The sequence below is a fragment of the Cajanus cajan genome, chromosome 8 (genome assembly GCF_000230855.2).
Source record: "Cajanus cajan strain Asha chromosome 8, NIPB_CcT2T_4, whole genome shotgun sequence".
Classification (NCBI taxonomy): Eukaryota; Viridiplantae; Streptophyta; class Magnoliopsida; order Fabales; family Fabaceae; genus Cajanus; species Cajanus cajan.
Window position 1 is genome coordinate 18,686,846 of NC_138524.1, and position 8,723 is coordinate 18,695,568.

Below are 8,723 nucleotides of genomic sequence, written 5' to 3' on the forward strand. Positions count from 1 at the left end.
TTAAAATGTTAAATTTAATTTATAAGTATGTAATAAATAAATACTTATAATTTTATAAATTATATTATAATTATAAATTATAAAAATAATATTTTAAAATATATAAATTATTAGTTAAACATTTAAATTTATAATAAATAATTGAAATTTTATCATAATATTAATTTTAAATAGAAATAAGTAGGTTTAATGAAATATAAAAGTGATTATATATACAAATAAAGATTAATTAAATATAATATAATTATTATTATTGGTAATATATTATTATATTTTTATAACAGTCTAGACACATCAGAATGAGAGAATATAGAAATAGTACAAGTATGAGATTGTATAGTTGAGAATGACTTGCATGAATTAATTTGTATTACATATGCTAACAACATGCATCTACTTTTCTGTAGCTTATCTTATTAGAACTCTACAGTTAAGCGTGCTTGACTTGAAGTATTATATGGATGGGTGACCTTCTGGGAAGTTTTTCAGAAATTGTGCAAGTAAGGACAATGCATGCGGAAAAATAAAGTATCATGAAATGGAACCCTTGAGAAACCAATATGAGGGGTGTTACATTAATAAATTTATTAAAATTAAACAGAAATTTTTTGATAGATATATTCGTCGGAATCACATAAAGATTTTCAAACAATTTTTTATAGATATATCTGTCGGAAATTTCTGACGAGTTAAATTGTTTTTAACGGATTTTTTTACGCCCAATTTTTTGACGGATGCAAATCCATTAAAAATTCTCTTTTTCCGATGGATATTCCTTTTTATCGACGGATTATGTCCGTTAGAAATTTACTTTTTTGTTGTAGTGAATATGGCTTAAATATGTTTTGCCTCTTAATTTTAAGGTATGTTTGTTTTTAGTCTCTCAAATTTAAAACTGATCTCTTTAATCCTTGTAATTTTAAAAAAATTATTTTAGTCCTTATACTCAAATTTTGTTAGAATATTTGTCAAAAATGTACATAAAATCTATCTACTAATATCCTTATTAGTGAAAATATCACATTATACCTATCTGATATTGCATAATTATTTAAACTTATCACTTTCACATATGTTATTAGTGATATGAGGAACTAAAATAAGATTTTTGCAAATTACAAGGACTAAAAATAATAGTTTCAAATTTGAGGGACCAAAAATAAATTTATCTTAAATTTGGGGAACTAAAAACATATTTAAATCTTAAAATATTAATTGAATATCTTCGGTGTTACATACACAACTGTTAGTGATATCATGTTAGTGTTTAATAACTCTAAAAATTTGTTTACATCCTTAAAATAATTGTTATTCATCACCTTAAAATATCTATTAGAGACAAAAAAAAAATACTGCCTTTGAATTTCAGAGGTGTGAAAATCAAAAAAATATCTTATAGGGATCGATCAAACCAAATTTTATTTATCTTATTAGGACAAAAAACAATGCTTACAAATTTTAGAAGGATGAAAAAAATAATTTTTTTTATGAGAATTAAAATCATAACTTCTAATTTTATGAGGATTAAAAACATATTTAATCCAAATACAAATGCAAAAAGTTAAAAATGACATTTTACAGCACAATAATATTAAACAAATTACTAGAAACAATTCACCTATTTTTGGTTTATAAAAAAAATAAAATTATTAATAAAATATGATAATTCAATTATATATAACCATGATAAAAAAATAATAAGAAAAATAAATTTTAAAAATTAAATATTAATTCTATGTATTTTACAAAATCATGATAAAAAAATTATTGTATAAATATGAACAACAAAATTATTCGAGATGTGGTATTTTATTGAGAGAAAAAAAAGCTACAAGGTTGCTTATATACTAGGGGAATCCGAATTTTGGGGGAAGAGATAAAAAAATTGGAGAAGAGAAAAAAAATAAAGAAGAATATAAACTTTTGAAGGGAGAAATGAAAAGCTTTGAAAGGAGTAATGGAAAAATATTAAAATGAGTTTTAGTGAAATAAAAAAAATAAAAAAAAATTATTTATGTGAGTGACAAGATTCAAACTTAGGTATTTTTCAATAAGTTATTGCATAAGCTAAGTAATAAACTATACTAGACAACTTATCAAAATAAGTTAAAAACATGTTATGAGCTACTCATAAGATATTTTATAAGTTTGTCCAAACACTCTTATAAGTACTTATAGAATAAAATAAGCACAAATAAATTATTCATAAAATTTTCCAAACAGAGACTAAGTATATTTGTAAGTTGAATGATAATTTCTTAATGTATGACCAGATTAAAACTTGTTTGTAAGCATGAAAAGATTGTTTACAAAGTTAAACCCCAACATATTTTATTATTGTGTTGAAATCAGTTTTTATTGCATACCAATTGTTTGTAAAAATACCAAAAAGAGTTTTTTATCACATTTATCTTTATTTGAGAACTGTCTTTATTTTTGCAAACAATCAAAATTTTAATTCCTAATACATCAGTTTATTAAAATTAGTGATTTGTGATAGTATTGTGTAAGCTCCTTGGAAGACAATACTTATACTGATCATTGAACTACTTGTACGAATTGATACACTTGCCAAGGAGATAACACATGTGAACTTCATGTTCAAGATGTTCGGTCTTTGACATGATGAGAGGGTGTGTTGCAGATAAGGACATAATAGTATATATAGGTGGACAACAATCCCCACCTTATATAAAGTTATGAGAATTAAAAATATTATTTTATAAAATCATACTTAAAATATTATTATATAAATATTAACAAAAATATTATTCCATATATGCTATTTTAGAGAGAAAAAAGTTATGAGAATTTTTTTTTTATAATAAGGGAATGTGGATTTCGGGGAAAGAGATAAAAAAAATATTGAAGGAGATGAGAAAAATAATTAAAGAGGAACAAAAACTTTTGGAGGAAGAAATGAAAATCCATTGGAGGGAGTCATTAATATATATATATATATATATATATATATATATATATATATATATGAGTTAATCATATATATAGAGAGAGAGAGAGAGAGTTAATTACCTATACACTGTCAGTGTATAGGTGATTAACTCATATATATATATATATATATATATATATATATATATATATATATATATATATATATATATATATATATATATAACTAGTTTTTAGTGAAAGAATGAAAAAAGAAAATTTATGTTAATGATAAGATTTGAATTTAGGTGTTTTTAATAAGTCTTCACATAAGGTAAGCAATAAGCTATATTGGACATGTTGGATTAAGCGCTTATCACCAGGCCAAAAGTTATAATTGATAGTTCGGGTGCAAATCTTTCTATTTAATCATAGCAACCTAAGCATTATGTGCCTTGACTATGGCTTAATTCACCTAGGCTTCCGCCACGAGAAAATTGATGTCACTCAACAAACAATCTCCCCCTCAGGAATTGCTCCCACTTGGAATCAAACATGAACTTTGGTGTTTTTCAATAAGTTCTTGCATAAGCTAAGTAATAAACTATATTGGATATGTTGTATTGAGCACTTACCACTAGGTCAAAAGCTATAACTGATAGTCAAAGTGTAACTCTTTCTATTTAATCGTAGTTGCCCATGCCCCACATGTCTCTAGGCTTCCACCATGGGACAATTGACGTCTCCTAGCAAACAATCTCTCCCTCAAAAATTGCTCCTGCTATAGGAATCAAACATGTGACCTTGACTTTGATACCAATTGTTGGATTGACTGTTTATCATTAGGTCAAAAGTTATAATTGATAGTAAAGGTGCAACTTTTTACACATAATCATAGTAGCCTAAGTGCCATGTGTCTTGACTTTGACTTGACTCACCTAGGCCTCCGTCACAAGACAATTGATGTCACTCAACAAATAGCTTATCAAAATAAGTTCAAAACATCTTATGGACTACTCATAAGATATTTTATAAATTCATCCTAATACTCTCATAAGTACTTATAAGATAAGTACAAATAAGTTGTTAATAAGTTTTTCCAAAGGGACCTAAATACGATAACTTGTAATTGATCGTGTTTAATAGAGTAGGGATATTTAATTCCCATAATAATTAAATTTTTTTTTTCATTATTTATTAGGATGAAACAATTAATTGTCTCTTAAGTTGCCTACAAGTATTAGGAGATAATGGTAATTTATAGGTTTCTTCATAAAGAAATTAAAGCGAATCTATTTAGTGTTAAAATCTTAGCCCATAGGTAGATTTTGATGACTTATTAACTCACGTGTACTTTTGAATTATTATAAAAGCATTTATTTATTAATTTTGGTTCTTGTAATTCAATATTTGATTATCTCTGATAACAAAAATGAAGTTCCTATGTTGACTAGTGACAACTATAAGGAATGGAAGGAGAGAGTTCTTCTCTATTTGAGGGTTTGTGACCTTGATTATGCACTCTGTAGGGATGAGCCAACTGACCTCACTAATGCTAGTACTTTAGAAGACATTGTTAGAAAAGATGGCTTAATCAAGAAGGCAAGTGAATTGGTTGCTAAAAAAATCATTGTGCAACTTTTTTGATTTTGAAAAAATTTATTATTAAAACATTCCAAAGAAGTATATTAATCTATAGTTATATATATAGGATAACAAGTTCATATTCTATATAAATTCAAATTCACTTAATTCTATATGCAATGGACATGATTCATACCACATAACATCAAGCATAAAATTAGAATTGGAAGAATGTAACTTTAGGCATAGGGAGAGAGAAAAATGCACAGTCAATTTATATTGGTTCAATCATATCTACTTGTGACTTACATCTAGTCCCCAATTAACTTGATTGAGACTTTTCACTAATTTTTAATATCATAAGTTTTACAATCACAATATCACATGCAATACACTTATATACTGTTAAAGAAACCACTTCTTGCAGCCTAGAAGCACTTACTTGTAGCACTCCACTATAAGATTTTCCTTTTTTAAGAAACCTACTTAAGAAAAACAAAACATAGAAGTTAAGGAACAAATTCACTTGATGTACAAAATAAATCAGAATAGGTGAATCAACCTAAGTAACTTATCCTATCACTTTGTGAATATAATCAATTCAATTTTTGAAATCTTTCTTGAGGCTAACACAAAGGTTTTGCAAAGAAAAATGTTTCTTAGAGAGTGTTTTCAAAAAATATATCACAAAGATTCAAGTCTCTCTGTTCGAAGTGTGAAAAATGATATAAATAAGTTTTCTAACAAAAATAATCAATTATTCACATGGATAATCAATTATTTTGTTCTTATCAATTATGAAAATCAACCAAGAAAAATTTAATCGATTATTTTTAGCAATAATGCATTATTTCATAAATAAATTTTTGAAATAATCAATTATTTTGTTGAATTATTGATTATTAAAGCAACTGCTCCTCAGGTTACTGAAAAACAAAATAAATAATCGATTATTACTTAAAATAATCGAATATTTTAAGTGAAAAGACTTAATATCTCAATTTGGCATACCATTTTTCTTTAGAAATCAATTTTAAAACTTATTTTCATCGTCAATCATCATTTAGATAGAGATCTAAGACTAAGTTACTTACCAAGCGCAAAGAACAAAAGAAACAAAGCTCTAAACACACAAATAAGATATAATTTGCACTATTTTTTTTCAAGAGGTTCAAAACATAAACAAATATTACAAGTTGCACTCTTTTCTTTCCATAGGCATATTTGTAATCATCAAAACTAACTACGGCCATGTCTTTATCTTGAGCTTGATCAATAGACATTACGTTGTATGAATGATGGGAAAGATCTAACAAAAACATGTATCTTTGTTAATAATCGTGGTTCTATTCTAGAATGCCAGAAATTCAAGGACTTTCTGAAAGCTATAGATGACCAATTTGAAACATTTAATAAGGGTTTAGCTAGTACCCTAATCGGAAGATTGTTATCGATGAAACTCATGTGATCAGTTGTTTGGGTAAGAAAACGCATTATGGAAAAGAGGGATATAGCGATTCAATAAAGTTGCTTGAAGTTGACATTTATAAGTCTTCCTTGGTGCACCTGATTCTAAATTCACTCTCATATTTCTAATACCATGCAAGGCTTCTTAAGCAAGAGGAAGCCAAATGAAGGTGAACAATTCATCTATGCATGTAAGCAATCGAATGCGTTTGAGTGTGGTAGTTGTTGGCACTTGCAAACTTGATTTATGATCTAGATTTCTTTTTTAATTGAATAATGTCTTTTATATTCTTGAGTTTTTTAGGAATGTAATTTTTGTTTCAAGACTTATTCTTTTTGGATTATTCAGTAAATTTTAATGTATGTGTTAAATGACGGTTTGTTCAAAATTAATTTATCTAACATGTTTTCGAATAGTTTGATAGTTACATATAAGAAAATGCTAATAGTAAATGTTGTATCATGAACAAAATGTCCTCAAAATTGTGGAATAGGAGACTAGGGCATATCTCCATATAAATAATTCAAAGATTAATGAATGATGGAGTACTTGTGACTCTTGACTTTACTGGCTTTAACACTTGTGTGAACTACATAAAAGGAAAGCACACTAACAAGACAAAGAAAAATGCCAAAAAGAGTTCAAAAATATTTGAAATTATACATACTAATATATGTTGTTCCAATATGGCCTTTTATAGATGACTACTCACTATACATGTATATTTACTTAATCTTCTATTTATAATATAAAAGTTGAACTATATTCTAATACGTCAACACATCACTTTAAAATGAATCTTATATGTTGTCATGTCAGCGAAAAAGTTTGTGTCATTTTGTAATCTTTAAAAAATTTTCCTTATTCTACTATATCTCTATGTATAGAAATAAAAAGCTACAAAACCTAAGTCTCACTCTCCACAATGACATCAATCTTGTCATTGTTGTCGTCTATCTCTACCTCCTCCTCATGTCAGTCCCGTCACTATTGTTTCCTCTCTCCTCCCTCCCCTTCACCTCTACTGATATTAACCTCTTCCTCTTAAGCTCACCTGTCCCAACACTGTCTCTTGCACCAACATCCTCTTCGTTGTCATTTATGACCTATCCTTGCCACATTAAAATCATATTTGTAGCAACCAGAATCGTATCAATATCAAAATGAGGTAATGTTTAACCTTTATTATGATTTCTCTAACCTATGGCTAGAAGAAACAATTTTCACGCAGCTTGAACATATCACTATTACATTTTTACATTTTTACAATTTTCACAGTTTGAACATATCATTGTATTAAATGTGTGAAATTTCATTTTGTTATCTTAACCGTCAATCTATTTATAATATAAATGTTTAGTTACATTTTAATATGTCGACACATCACTTTAAAATAAATCTTATACACTGCCATGTCAGTGAAAAAACTTGTGTCATTTTGTAATCTTTTTTTTTATTCTACTATATCCCTATGTATAGAAACTAAAAGCTACAAAATCTAAAAGTCCCAATCTCCACAATGACATCAATCTCGTCATTGTCATTGTCTCTCTCTACCTCCTCCTCACGTCAATCCTGTCACTACTATTGCCTCTCTCCTCCACCGCCTTCATCTCCATTGACATCAATCTCTTTCTCTCGAGCTCGCCTATCCCAACACTATCACTTGCACTAACATCCTCTTCATTGCCATTTATGACCTCCTCACCACATTGAAATCAAATTTGTAGCAACCAGAATTGTATCTATATAAAAAGGAGGTAATGTTTGACCTTCATCATGATTTCTCTAACCTGTACTTAGAAGAAACAATTTTCACACAGCTTGAACATATCACTGTTACATTTTTACTTTTTTACAATTTTCATAGTTTGAATATATCACCGTATTAAATTTATGAAATTTTATTTTGTTATCTTAAGAATTTAAATTCTTTATCACTAATTTGTATTATGACCCATAGAATCAAGGACAAAAGAGATTTCATGTTAAGGTGTAGATGATATTGCAATTAATTCCTATTTTTACCGGTTTTGATAACAACATATTTGTTACATTTTCTCTATAATTATTTCTTTCCTTTTTCCAATGTTTCTCCATTTGGTGTAGGTTGGTTATTTGTTACATTTTTACATTTGTTACAATTTTTCATTAATTTATACATGATAATTAACTATTTTATATTAGTATCAAAATTAACATGAAACTATTTAAAAAATAAAAAATTATATATCTCAAGAAATTAGTTAATTTTTATTTACCAAATTAAGTATAATATTTATTATTTTTAAACAATTTTTATTGTGTTAATTTTTCAATTATCGAGTTATTAATCAAATTGGATCTCTTAATTGTAAATCAATATACATTGTAATATAATTATTTCATTTTATTATGACATAATTAACTAAATTAATTTTTTATTAATTAAATAGTTATTACAAATAATTTTATTTTCATCTATTTTAAAGTATGATACGTACACATATAGTTAGATTAACATATCTATTTGGGTATGATTTTTTTTTTTATACAATGCTATAGAAATTAGCTTAATTATAAAGAAACTTAATTTAAATTATAGAGGTAAAATACAATCAAATAATAATATTATAAAAAAAAATTCAATGTTAATAAAAAATATTTTTTATATGTATCAATTTGTATTATGCATAATTTTTTTTATAACAAGAAATCAAATAAATTTATATGATTTGATTTATAATATAAGTATTTTTATGCATAATTTAATGTATTTATTATTTTACATTAATTTTAT